This window comes from Zea mays, chromosome 4, assembly GCF_902167145.1.
Source record: "Zea mays cultivar B73 chromosome 4, Zm-B73-REFERENCE-NAM-5.0, whole genome shotgun sequence".
NCBI classification, from domain to species: Eukaryota; Viridiplantae; Streptophyta; class Magnoliopsida; order Poales; family Poaceae; genus Zea; species Zea mays.
The window spans coordinates 93,471,363-93,485,729 of NC_050099.1; positions in this window are offsets into that span (position 1 = coordinate 93,471,363).

Below are 14,367 nucleotides of genomic sequence, written 5' to 3' on the forward strand. Positions count from 1 at the left end.
TTGTTCTTGCACACATGGATGTTTTCGTATCCAAGGCCCAAATCTTTAAGATATTTCATGGCCTCATTATATGATTTTGGCAACTCACTGTTAGGGTATCCATCAGACATCAGCTTCATCATTGCTGAAAATGTTGTATTGTTGATTCGATAACGAGACTTCATATACAACATCCTCACCATAAAAGAAAATTTTGAATGGCTAGAACCCGGACTAAGCGCCTTCTTTGAATCTCCAAGAACTCCTGCAAATCTTGGCTCTTCTCCATCAGCCTCTGCCACTGCAAACAGTTCACCGATCATCTCAGGTACTCCATGATCATCATCGTAAACATCATCGTCCACATCCATATGTATCCCAAAGTCATGATCATATCCTTCGACCTCCTCCTCTATACCCTAAACTTCTGTATTTGTCGACTCCCCATGATGAATCCACCTCGTGTATGTAGCTGACATTCCATAAATGTGTATATGAATTTCTACTTCACTCTGAGGTCGCAGCCTTTGATTAAGACAATTCACGCACGGACAACGAATGTGTGTGTCTTCTGGGTATCTTTCACTAACAAAATTCATGAACTCTTCAACTCCTTTCACATATGCAGGTGTGAATTGTTTCCCATAAACCCATCTTCTATCCATCTATTTTGACAATAAATTAAAACTTGCATTAACTCCATAACTATGATTAAATTGAACAAAATTGAAAACCACATCAAACACATGCATATATGAAATAAAATTCAAATGCACATGGAACCTTATTGTCAAAAACACAACACATCAAACCTTGTCTTTTCTCCTCGCCCTGCCGCTGTTCTGTCCACGCCTGCCGTAGCTCTGCACACGACGCCGCTGCTTTGCCGCGCCCGAAGCTTCTCTGCCCTCGCTGTTTTCACGACGACGCCGTTCTTCCAACTGACCAATGGATCAATGGATCAGGCGATAAGATCGCTCGTTCGCTGCGATGCTACCCAGTTGCCGATCAAGCGGACGACCGACGCCGGCGTCGTTGTGTGCCGTAACCTGAGAGCCGAGACTGAGATTGTCAATCATAGAACGTAGAAGCGCAGATCGCAGAAGGCAGAAGCAGAACAGCCATGCAGATCGCAGAATGGCGGCTGGGAACACCTGTTAACAGAACGATAGATGGGAACAAGTACTACGCTAACGATTCTGTTCTGATTATGCCCAACTGACCAACTTATGCACTCTAACTTTCTTTATTTACAAGAACAAGCGAGTAGTCTGGTGGTAACACTGATTCGAAGCAAGGCGCAGGTCTCTGGTTCGAAGCTCCGCGGGCGCAAGTTTTTTTGCCAAATAAACACATGCCGCTTCCAGTTGGTGGGACGGGGCCGTGTCGCCAAGCGGGGGCTGTGTCCCACTTTACCAAAAAACTACGGCCCATGTAGGCCAAGGATCCCACGCCGTCAAGTGGTGTGTACACGTGGGGCGTTTTTTTACTAAAACTCATCTGTGACCAAATTATTTCATCATTACATCAGCCGATCAAGGCAAATTAGCAATGACGATATCAAATCTAATCTGTGACGAACTTGTTGCGTCCAAACTTTGTGTCTATGACGTTCCTTTCATTTTCGTCATTAATATTCAAGTCTAATCTTTGTCACTTGTAATTGTTGATGAAGATGTAAATTTGGTCATAGAAATGTATCAATCCGTGACTAAAGTCACCAGCGTCACGAGAAAATCGTCACTGATGATCGCATTCTTACTAGTGAAAAGATTAAACAGAAATGATTAAATGGAAAACTACTTTGCAACGGGGTCCCTGGCGGGTGTTTTCAAGTTTCCTTACAGACTAGTCCTTGGGCTACTATTCAAATGAGTCGCTGACAGTTCAAAAAACCCCCTGGGTTCTTCTAATCCTAACCCGAGGTTCTTCCCCCAAATTAAACAGTACCCACGGCGGAAAAAAGGGCAGAGGGGCTTACCGGCGGCGAGACTGCTCCGGTGAGGTGGCCGAGGGTGTAGGGGAGGTCCTAAGGGTCACGGCGATGTGCGGATCGCCGTCGGGGATGGTCAGAGTCGGCCGGTCCACGCACGCAGGCGGGGGAGCTCGTCGGCGGCGAGGAGTCTGGCCTATCCAGGGCACAATTGACCAATCAAATGGGTCAGAGAGCTTCACTGGGGATCAAGGAAGGTGTGTGCGCGAGGAATTGAAGAACGGCTCACTGGATTGCTCGGTCTACGCGCGCAGGCGGGCGGCCGAAGTCCGATGAGGGTGATCTTGGCTTTCCGGTGAAGTTCTGTCGGGTCCAAGGGCTGGGAAAGCTTCACAAGCTAATGGCGAAGCTAACCAAGTGGCTGGCGCGGCTTGGAAGTGACTGGAGTGGGCTGGCCACGGTGGCCGAGGCTCTAGTGGCAATGGCAGGCAGAAAAGAGCTTGCCGAAGCTAAGGAGTGGCGTCTGGCCGGCGAAGATGGGCACGGGGTGAGGTGAGGCGCGCTCGGGGAGGCTTTATAGGCGCGGGCGAGCACGGCCAAGGGCGAGGGTGCGCGGCGGACTTGACTGAACGCTGGGGCGAGCGCGCGTGGGTGGTGGGCGAACGCCAGCGTGCCCACCAGGGTCGAACACGTGTGCATGTTCGTTGTGTCCAAGTTCTAGCGTGTGTGGTCATTCATCCGAGCCTGCTCTCGCCTTGGTCAGTGCACAAAACCTCTTCTCCTCCCTACAAGCTACCGATCTTGTGTGGGGGTCATAGGATTTTGCCTACTGGTTTCAGAGATTTGGAGCCCTGAAATCCGGTCTGTCTCTCTGCTCAAACCCGAGGCAAATCCATGGTTTTGTCGTGTCTAGGGCTCGCGTCCCAATGCCATCTTCTGGCATGTGACAGAGGGGTTAGTTAGACACGTTTTTGTCAATGGGGTCATTAGGATTTTAGCTAGGGATCAAGGTGAACATGCTTGGTCTTTGGCTCAAGGTCTGAAATTCAGAATTCTGAATTTCAGAATTCCCTATTGAGTCCCCACTTGAGAAGCTTGCTTGGGGTTTTATTTAAATTATTTTGGCCAAGCTTCCATAATATTTATTGTTGCTTATTAAATATACTTCAATGTTTATATTTGGCCTAAGCCATGATTCTATATTTTTCATACTCTTTTGCCTCTTTTCTTCAATTTTACTTATAGAGCTCAATTAGGGTTGTTATTAGGGTTTCAACATTTTGCTTTTTAGAAAAACTCATTTGTTTTGATCATGATGCTTTTTAAGTATAAACTTAGTGGATCCTTTATTCTTAAGTCAATTTACTTACCAATTTAGGTTTAAGATTTTGTCTAAGCATAATGGATTAAGACTTGGATTGCCTCTTAAATGTTTTAGTAGGCACTCAAGGGGTTTGCTGGTTTGGTTAAGGTAACATTCGTCTCCACTATTAATTTCCCTTTTCCTTTTTCTATTTATGCTTTTAGGGTGGGTTTGAACTACAACAGTGATTTAAGTTTCTCCAAAACTTCTGTAAGAATTACAGTGGGTTACTATTTGTCACTGTAGTCTGCCCTATAATTTTGAGGTCCAGAAAAATTAGAATATGCCCGGGACAAAAATAACAAAAGTTGGGGCAAAGGGGTCACTTTGCACTACAACTCTTATCTAGGGGTGGGTTCTGTACTAAGAGTCATTTTTGCTGGTATCTATAGGTAATAACATGCTTCTGTGCCAAAAATCACAGAAGGTTACTTAGTGGTTATTTAGTTATAATTTTCTAAAGTTTAATGCTAAAAGGTCACTTACAACTAACTTGTTATTTGAAAAATGTCAAACAACAAAACTCAAAAGTTTTCCATGTTTTAAATAACAAAACATTAGTTATCCCAAGGTTTGGGGTGTTTCCTCTTGAGGGTTATTTTTCTAGGATTTTTTTAAGTTTTCCTTGTTTTCCTAAATTAAAAGGTGTCTCATTTCTTTTGTACTAAACAAGTGTATAATAAAATTTTCTAGTGAACTACATTGAATAAGGGAGCCAACAAAAATGTGGGTGCTCCCTGGTTCTTATTTTAAGCTATTTTTCCTTATTTTCTTTAGCTTTTGACCAGATAATCAATTAAATCATAACTTTAACGTTTTCTGCAACACTTAGGGGTTTTATATTTTTCCTAAGTAGTTTATATTATTTAGGATTTGGCAAAATTGGTTTGACTTGATTTGGATGAATCAAACTGAAGTTATGAATTTCTCAAGTTCTGGTTACATTTAAATCAGAATATTAAAAAGGTTTTCTGGAAATCCACTTTGCACCGAAGACCCTGGGTTCTTTCTAAACTAGTCCCCTCAGTTATACCTCTGCACCACTATTCTCTTGAGTCGCTGACAATGCGCAAAACCCCATGGCCTTTTCTTCTTCTCCCCCGAGGTCCCTCCCCTTATGAAAATAGTAACCGCGGAAGGAAAAAGGGCGGCGCGGCTTACCGGCAGCGAGGGAGGTCCGGCGAGGGGTGGGGTTGGCTCCGGGAGGTTCTGGCGGTCAAAGCGAGGTACGGCTCGACGGCGGTGGTGGTCGGAATCGGCCGGTCCACGTGCGCAGGCGGGTGAACTCGTCGGCGGCGAGTGCTCCGGCCTAACCACGACGACATAGGTCAGTCCAAGGGCACGGGAAGCTTCATAGGGTGTTGATGAGTCGATACGTGCAAGGAATTGAAGAACAACTCACCATGGAGCTCGGTCTACGTTCACCGGCGGTCGGGTGAAGTCCGGCGACCGTGGACTAGCTTCTCCGGCGAGGCAAAGTTCGATTCCTTACTCGGGGAGCTTCACCGAGGCTTGCACGGTCTACTCTGAGGGTCGGACGCGGCTGGTAGAGGCTCTGCTGGCCGGTCTACGGTGGCCGGTGTTCGGGTGGCCGCGGGCACGCCGTGCGCGGGGCAATGCCGGTGATCTGGTGCTCTGGTGAGGTCGAGCGCGCGCGGAGGAGTACGGTCAAAGTCCCTAGGAGTTTTATAGGCGCGGGCGCGGGCGCGGGCAACGGCGCCGGCTCGGCTTTGGCGTGACGCGGGGCACGCGGGGGCGGGCGTCGGGCGTGCTCTGGCGAGCTCAGAGCGCGTCGAACACGTGGCTCTTTGCTTCTGTTCTTGTTCTACCCTCTGCTGAGCGGCCAAAACGTGTGAATCTTGCCCTAAGACCTGTGAGAGATCTCTACCCTGCACCTAGGGCTACCTAGTTCATGTGAGTTCCAAGGGGAGATGTGGTCGGGTTAGAGAGATATGGAGGTGGGAAGTTGTCTTTGTCCTAGCTGTCCAAACCGAGACAAATCTTGTGCCAAGTCTTGTCAAACAACTTAGGGTTGGATTCAAACTTTTCCAGGGTGTTCTAGAGGTATTTTGGCGCCACTTTGTCAATTGGGCCAAGTGGTTTTGAGTTTGGGATTAAGGTGAACATGTTTGATCTTTGCAAAAGGTTTGGTTTTTGGACTTAGAAAATTCTGATTTTCCTTTTATGCTCAACTCTTTGGTGAACCTTTTGGGGTTTTTCTGAAATCTTTTTGGGGTCACTTTCTTACTATCATTTGTAGGGTATTAAGTGTACTACATCTTTTATAATTGGCCCAAGTCATGATCATGTGGTTTTCATAGCCTTTTGATCATACTTACTTCTAGTGCTCCACTAGTCCAAAGGGGTTTGAATTAGGGTTTGGGCAATTCTCCCCATTATATGTGCATGACAAGCCAAGGTATGACTTCTAGGATGGGTTGCACTTACTGAGGATCTTGAGCTCCAAATTTGGTGTACTTTTCCCAACTTAAGTCACATGTGATGATGGGCTTATGTAAAGCCCAAAATTGGTATAAGAAAAAATAATAATAAAATGAATAAATAAATAAATTTATAACAAGGTGTTTTGGGGATTCCTTGAATTCCTTTTTATTTCTCTTTGCATACTCAACTAATGGCATTAAAATTATGCAAATAAAATAAATAAATAAATATGCATTTCATGCTGAACTCTTTTGGTTTGTATAATCACTTTAAGTTTGAAATTTTGAAACCAGATTTAAATTTATAAAAAGAAACTAGAAAACAAAATAGAAAAGAAATAAAAAAAAGAAAGTAGCTCACCTGTGCCTTGGACCCAAATCTCCAGTCGGCCCAGGTAGCCATCCCTGCCCGCGAACGCCCCTTGGTCAGACTCCAGGCATGCGGCCCATCTCTACGCCTTCTCTTTCTTTCTTTTTTTTCTGAGCAGCTAGCACGTGGGACCCAATCGCCATCCGGTCTTCTTCTTCCCCGCGAAGATAGCGAGACACGAACAAACCTCACCGGTTCTCCAGGATCCGCGCTGACCTCGGGAGCGGATTGATTGGGCTCGCGACAAAGCCTGAGACCGAATCCCCGTAATCCCCGCTAGGACCTCACCGGTTGGACTCCGCCGTAGCACTATAAAACTGAGCGCCGAATCCGCCATTGTCGAGAACTGGTCACTTGTTGGCCGTCACCATGGATCTCATCCGTGGGCAACTCCCCAACCCTGGTGGGTGTTCTTGGAGCGTCGCGGGAAGCCTCCGCGCATGTACGAATCCTCGGCAAGTGAGGACCGCCGCCGTGGGGCCAGTGATTCCTCGCTGGAGTGGACCGTGAGCACCGCGCCACCATGTACCGTAACCTGTGTCACCTCCTCGTCTAAAGCTCTGGTGAGTGCGTACCATAGTTTCGCCCCGATCTCCTATGTGTATAATAGCGTCGGGATCGGAGTTCTAGCGACTGTGTGCGGGTGTGGCTGTCGGTCGGCAATGGCGCCACCGTTTGGGGCCTCTACACCGCCGCCGGGCCTGTGTGGGGAGGAAGAAGGGCCCCCACCGTCGATTCGGTTGCGGACGGCTGGATCTGTGCGTTGGATACCGCTTCGGGTGGGAGAAACGACTGTCATTGATCCTAGATTGTATGGCCGATTGGGGCACTCAGGGTATGACCGTGGATTGAAATCCAATGGCCCCAAGTGCGTACCGGTTCATTTAAATGATGGGACTGATCTGGGACGTCCAGATCAGATCAGGCGGCTCTGGGTCCCCGGTACCTCTTCGCCGTTGCCCATTTGCTAAAGAGCCCCTGGGTTTTGGTGAAATCAACCCGCAGTCCATTGTGGTTGTTTACTGAGTCTCGGGAACCTTTGCGTTTCAACCCTGAACTCTCTGCAAATTGCGCGCGTAGTCCAGACAAATTATAAAATAGAGAAATTCATTTAGAAAAAGATTTATAATACAAAATTAATTCCAATAACTTGTTTAATCCCTAGAAAATTCATTTCAACTCCTTTTTGATCCATTCCAGTTCCTATAATTTTGTAATAATGTTGTTTATCACATAGTGTCTCTGTCTTGACATTAAAACCATATTAAAATATATCTCTTAATTAATCTTGTACGAGATGTATAAAACCTTTGGAAATTCATAACTTAAAATCTATAACTCCAAAATTAATAATTCCTGTTCCTGTGATCTTATTTCAATATGTATATTATTAATATGTATTTTTCATATATGTTTGGTGTGATGTTAAATTTTGCCTATACATTGTTTGTTTGTATTGCTACGACTAGCGTGAGGTCACGAGTCACCTGAAGATCATCCTGGTACCTGGAATCTCATGTCCCAGGCAAGTTGTGCCCTTGATCACTTCTTTTTACCCAGTCATGTTCTAATTAATCATAATGATCTGCATAGGTTAATTTTGATGGGACCCAATAGGTTACCCTAGTTTGACTATCTTTATACCTTGTTCACCACTGGATTTTTGGTAGTACCTGCTATTGCTTTATGTGGTTTTGGGTATAGAGATACATTTTATTCATGATTATCTTTTATTATCAGTTATTATTTACTGTTCATGATAAGATCATTATGTTAATTGGAACATGGAGAACCACCCGGGAAAACAGTGCTACCACAAGGGTTTATGGACACCCTTGGCTGATTAATTAGGAAAGCTAGTGGATGACTACCTTACCCGAAAGGGGCAAGGGCAGTAGGGGAGTGGTCAGTGTAGGGAGGCCCTTGGGATGATTTTGCTGCGATGGCGGTCATGCGAGGGATTCCTGCATTGGAGCTTCCTATAAACTGTAGCGGGTTTTCTGAAGCTAGTGGAACTTTGTAAAGGCCTCGTAGTGTTACCCTGCCTCGCCTCCTCGGTAGAGGTGTATGGGATTGGCCATCTCTTGGCAGATGGGTAACATGACTTGTGGGTAAAGATGTGCAACCTCTGCAGAGTGTAAAACTGGTATACTAGCCGTGCTCACGGTCATGAGCAGCTGGGACACTCACATGATTAACTTATGGAACTAAATTCATTTTGTCATATGCATTGCATCACAGGTGATGTTGTTACTTCTGTTCTACTATTTAATTGGGTTGATATTTACTTATACTTAGTAATTGCTAATAAAATTTTGACCAACTTTAAAAGCAATGCTCAGCTCTAACCATCCTCTTTGGTAAGCCTTACACTTCACGTGAGCTCCCATCTTTGGCGAGTTCATGCACATTATTCCCCACAACTTGTTGAGCGATGAACGTATGTGAGCTCACTCTTGCTGTCTCACACCCCCCCCCCCCCACAGGTCAAGAACAGGTACCACAGGATGAGGCGCATGGAGGATGCTGTGACGAGTTCGTGAGAAGTCTAGGCCGTCGTCTCCCAGTCAACTTTGGGTTACTGGACCGTTGTCTCCTTATAATGTAATTATTTATTTTGTATAGAACTCCTATTATATAGTAAAGATGTGACATTCGATCCTGTGCCATGATTCATCATATGTGTGAGACTTGGTCCCAGCACACCTGGTGATTATGTTCGCGCCCGGGTCTTGGTGCCCCAAAATCCGGGTGTGACAGCTTACTTGTGTAGTCTTGAGTGAAAACCCTATGTAACACCTGGGGTGTTACAGATACTACTCTGATGAACTCGAGCGGACAGACTTCCTCACTATGGACAGATATCTGGTAACAGCTTCCATTCCTCGGTTTAAACAAGATCAACTCCACCAATACTTCTTCTCTTGACAAAGACATCAACCTCACAGTTAAGGCCTGCTTGGTACTTGGTCAACCAATTCATCCCTAGGGTTACATCTATGTCTACATCCTGGGTACCCATTACTACCAAATTGGCGGGGAACTCTATCCCCCTTATTTGGAATCTTGCACTTGGACAAAATTTATCTGTTTGGGTCCTCCCACCAACTAAACTAACCCTCATAGGCGGGTATATGGGTGCTACTAGTATGTTGTGTGTTTCTACCCATGATGCAGTCATAAAAGAATGTGTGGCTCCAGCATCAAATAACACATTTGCAGAATGAGATTCGACTGAGAACGTACCTAGTGCCACTCCTGGGGTCTCCTGAACTGTGTCGGCCTCCGGGTGGTTCACCTTTCCATACTGGGCATGGGGTTGTCCATAGTTGTTTGCTCGTTGCTGAGATGCATTCTGTCTTGCAGGGACATTAGGAGCTGACTGTTGTTGAGCTGCTTTCTTTGGGAAATGCGACGCTCAGCAGCCTTGTTCTCCATAGTGGAAACATCCTCGGCCTCCTCCTTGCACTAGGGTTGTCTAACCATTCTGATTAGCTGCTAGGGCAGGAAGGTGAGATGCTTGGCTGTTCTGCCTCTGGTATTGGTTCCCTCCTAGTTGATTGTTCTAGTGGTACTATTGTTGTTGCTGCTGCTGAGAAAACTGCCTCTGATACTGCTGTTGAAGCTGACGTTGATGCTGGTGTCCCTAGGGTGACTTTGCTTGAATTGCTGGGTGGATTGCTTGAGAAACGGGGACAACTGTTGTTCCCAGTCTGGGGCCCACTTATTTTGTGCTTCTGGTCTTCCATCTCCCGGCGCTTCCTCTCTATCATTATAGCCATGTCGATCAGATGTTGGAAGGTTAGGAAGGTGTGATTCATCAGCTAATAATGCAGGGGATCAACCAATCCTCTCAGAAATCGGTACTGCCTCGTGGCATCAGTGTTGACATCTTCTGGAGCTTAGCAAGACAACTGTAGGAATCGATCTCGGTACTCGCTGGCGGACATGGATCCCTGCTTCGGTGCTAGGAACTCCTCTTTCTTCACTATCATCAAGTCCTCTGGAACATGGTACTGGTGGAAATTTTCTCTGAATTCCTCCTAGGTGATGGCTTTAGGGTTGGCATGGGTGGCGAGATAGGACTCACACGAGGACTGTGTTGCTCCCCTTAGTAGACGGGGACCATACAGAACCTTTTCTCGATCATTGCACTTAGCAGTGTGCAACTCCCACTCTACTGTGTGTAGCCAATCTTTGGCGTCCATGGGGTCTGCAGAGTGGGCGAAGATAGGGGACGACCTCTCATGAACTCCGCACGTTTGTCCCTAGTTATCTACGGCATCTGCACTTGCGGTTGGGGCTGAGGTTGCTGCTGCATGGCTGCTAGGGTCTGCCCAATTGCCTGCACTGCTTGAGTCTACATCAGAAACATCTACTCTATTGTCATCGAGGGTGGTGGTGGAGGCAGCTGTGGCTGGGGTGCCTCATCCTGGGGTGCCTGCTGCTCTGGTAGGGCATGCCTTCCAACTAAGTGCATGTTGTCAGACATCTGCAGAATGCATTCACACATCAGAACTGATCTTGCAATCTTGTAACATAAGAAAAGGCATACAAATATCTTCACAATATTGAATGAACAACCATCTTCACTGATTCCCAACACAGCCAAACACAGCTCTCAGATAAAGAGGAAAGTGGAAGTAAAAGGTTGCCCAACTAAATAATAGACTTCATTAATACTATAATTAAACCAAGTTGTGGGAAACACCTACATTTTGGTTACAATCATTACAAAGACCCAACTTCATAACATGTTCAACGTAACATAGCATAAAACACAGGATAAATGAACTATCCTGACTAACTAAGACTCAGATGCTTGACTTGACTTATTACAAACTCCGACGCTAGCGGTCTAATGATCCAAATCTAGCTTGGTTCTACAATCAGGTGTGCCATAAGCACGGTACCCTCGTGGTGGTGAGCGGTACGGGTGTTGAGTCCCAGCGGGGGCAGGAGAACCATACTCCTGATGATGGCGCTCCACCCGCAACTCTGCAATCTCAACACGAGCCCTTCTTAGCTCGTCAAGAGAGTGGTCCAGCTGTATGTTGAGCACAGCGACTAGGTTGACTGCGCTATTCAACCTAGGATTGCCTTCACCTACTGGTGAGACAATCCAACTTCCAATGCTGCCAGTCGAGCGGCGAGGGTAATACTTCAGATTAAGACCGTCAGCCACCCCGCTGAACAACAAGCAATACTGCGAAAGTGCAAGTCGTGCAGCATCATGCATGGCTGCCTCGAGAGTGTCCCTCTCAGAGATAGAATAATGCTCTGAGCAGACCTCTACGCCTCGGAGGTCGTCCTCCGGTCGGCGCACCAAGCAAGTAGCCTCCCAGCGATCCGGGTATAACCCGTGACTATGCTGATAGACTACACAACAGTACTCGATTGACCAAGTATGTTGGTTCATAGCCCGGCGCAACAAGGTGTCAAGTGCATCATGAAAGTGGCATCCGCGAGCGTCGTCACAAGTGATGGGCCGAGCGATCCATCCCTCCGGCACCTGCTCCTCAAAAAGTGTGGTGTTGTGGCTCGAACTACCACCGTCATCGTCGTCGCCATCAGGATCCCCTCCATCAACTCCTCCAACAGCGGGGACGCCTTGGGGTGGTGCAGGGGGCGCCTACAGCGAGGTATAGGGGAGAGATGCCTCGTAGACTCCACCTTCTGTTGCGGCGGGGATGAAGAATCTTGCTATTCCATCTCCTGTCGCTGACTCTCTTGCTCTTCTAGGAAGCAGTGGTGCAGCCTCTCCAAGTGACTGGACTGACCGGTCACTGTGCGGTGAAGCGGACGCTCAGCGAGACGAGAGGGCAGAAAAGGAATCACTGATTTGCGTGATGTGTGTCTAAGGCAAGCCATCTACAAAAGACACTGCAAGCATAAAGATGAGATTAGAGTTAATAGGACCAGCAAGTAAACCATAGACATATTAGGAAACCAAATAAAACAAAGTTTTATCAAGGTATAATATATACAAAGTGAAACATAGGGTTGGACAAGACGACCGACTTTTGAAGTGACAACAAATATCAAGGTGAGAATAAGGTTCCATAAACCTTAGAGTGGTCATTCTACTTTAGGTTAGCGGTCCTACAGTCAGCAAAGCTTTGATATCACTTATGTCACACCCGGTTTTAGAAGGTAAACCGAATGTGAACCATGTACATGCTAGGATCAGAAATTCACATACACAGCGATTACATATTTGGACATCATCACACAATGCTCAAATAATAGCGGAAATAAGTATAACTTTATTACATCATGATGCACAAGACATCCATATAGTCATTAACTTAAACATAAATCAAAGTGCTTAACGAAATGTAGTAAGAAAAGGCCTTCACAGGCAGTCGACTGGGATTCACCGCTAGTCTAGATTAGAACTCCTCAAAGTCTTGAAACTCCTGAAATCCTCCGCATTTCCTTCATCTTCTCCTGAGAAATGGTTGCAATAGGGACAACCGGGTGTTTGGTGTTTAAGCAAGGGTGAGTACACATCAACGTACTCAGCAAACGTCTCGTTTGGCTGAAGTGGACTAGCTGTATATGGGGTTAAGCTCAAAGAAGTTGCTTTAGTTGGTTGGATATTTATCATTAATAAAAGCCAAGTTTTATCATAAAACCCAAGTTGATATTTGAAAGTCGCCTAGAGGGGGGTGGATAGGCGGAAACTGAAATTTACAACTTTAAACACGACTACAAGTCGGGGTTAGCGTTAGAAATAAAACTAAGTCCGAAAGAGGGGAAAACAAATCAACCAAAGAAATAGAGTAGATGACACGGTGATTTGTTTTACCGAGGTTCGGTTTCAAAGAACCTAGTCCCCGTTGAGGTGGTCACAAAGACCGGGTCTCTTTCAACCCTTTCACTCTCTCAAACGGTCACCTAGACCGAGTGAGCTTTCTCCTTAATCAAACGGGTCACTTAGACCCCACAAGGACCACCACACAATTGGTGTCTCTTGCTTTGATTACAAGTGCTTTGAAGAACAAGAATGAGGAAGAAGAAAGCGATCCAAGAACAAGAGCTCAAAGAACACGAGCAAAACTCTCTCTCTAGTCACTAGGTGTTTGGAGTGTATTTGGGACTTGGAGAGGCTTTGATTCTTTTGAATTGTGTCTTGTATTGATTGCACTGGCTCTTGTATTGAATGAGATGTCTAAAAAACTTGGATGCTTGGAGTGGTGGTGGTTGGGGGGGTATTTATAGCCCCAACCACCAATTCAACCATTGGGAAGGCTGTCTGTCAATGGGCGCACCGGACACTAGTCACGTCACCCAACCGTTAGGGTTTTGATGGTTTCGACCGTTGGAGCTCTGACTTCTTGGGGCACCGGACAGTCCGGTGTCGCACCGGACAGGTCCTCTTCACTGTCCGGTGCGTCTTCTGGCGCTACTCTAACTCTGCGTGAACTGTCTGCGCACTGTTCACGTTGCAGGCGACCGTTGGAGTTGACCGTTGCGCTCACTAGCCGTTGCTCCGCTGGCACACCGGATAGTCCGGAGAATTATAGCGGAGCGGATCTCCAGAAACCCGAAGGTGGCAAGTTTGAAGGAGTACGGCCCTAGGCACCGGACAGTCCTGTGCGCCAGACCAAGGTTCTCTTCGGTTTCTTTTGCTCCTTTCTTTTGAACCCTAACTTGGATCTTTTTATTGGTTTGTGTTAAACCTTTAGCACATGTACAATATATAATCTAGAGCAAACTAGTTAGTCCAATTATTTGTGTTGGGCATTTCAACCACCAAAATCATTTAGGAAAAGGTTTGACCCTATTCCCCTTTCAATCTCCCCCTTTTTGGTGATTGATGCCAACACAAACTGTCGGCGTTTCGGACCCGCGAGTACCGTCAACCGACCAGTGAATTTCTTGCTACGTGACCCTGCCCAGATGGGTTGATGCAAGATGGAACACAAGCGGAGGAATGAGGCTTATATTATCTTGCACTGGGGTGCTCGTAGTAGGGGTTACAAGCGTCGCGAGAGAGCGAGGGCGAGAGCGAGAGAGGGAGAGAGTCCCTGCGTGTTGCCTGTCTCGTCTGCCCCACATCCCTGCGTTCCCCCTATGTCAACGTCCTGTGTCAACGTGAACGTTCGCCTCGTCTGTCCACATGCCTTAGGAAGGCCCTGGACATCCTCTTTTATAGATACAAGGAGATGCCCAGCTGTACAATGGGGGTGTAGCTATATGCTAACGTGGCTGGCGGAGAAGCGCCTTGAGCCCTGTACATGCGCTAACGTGGCTATCGGAGAAGTGCCTTGAG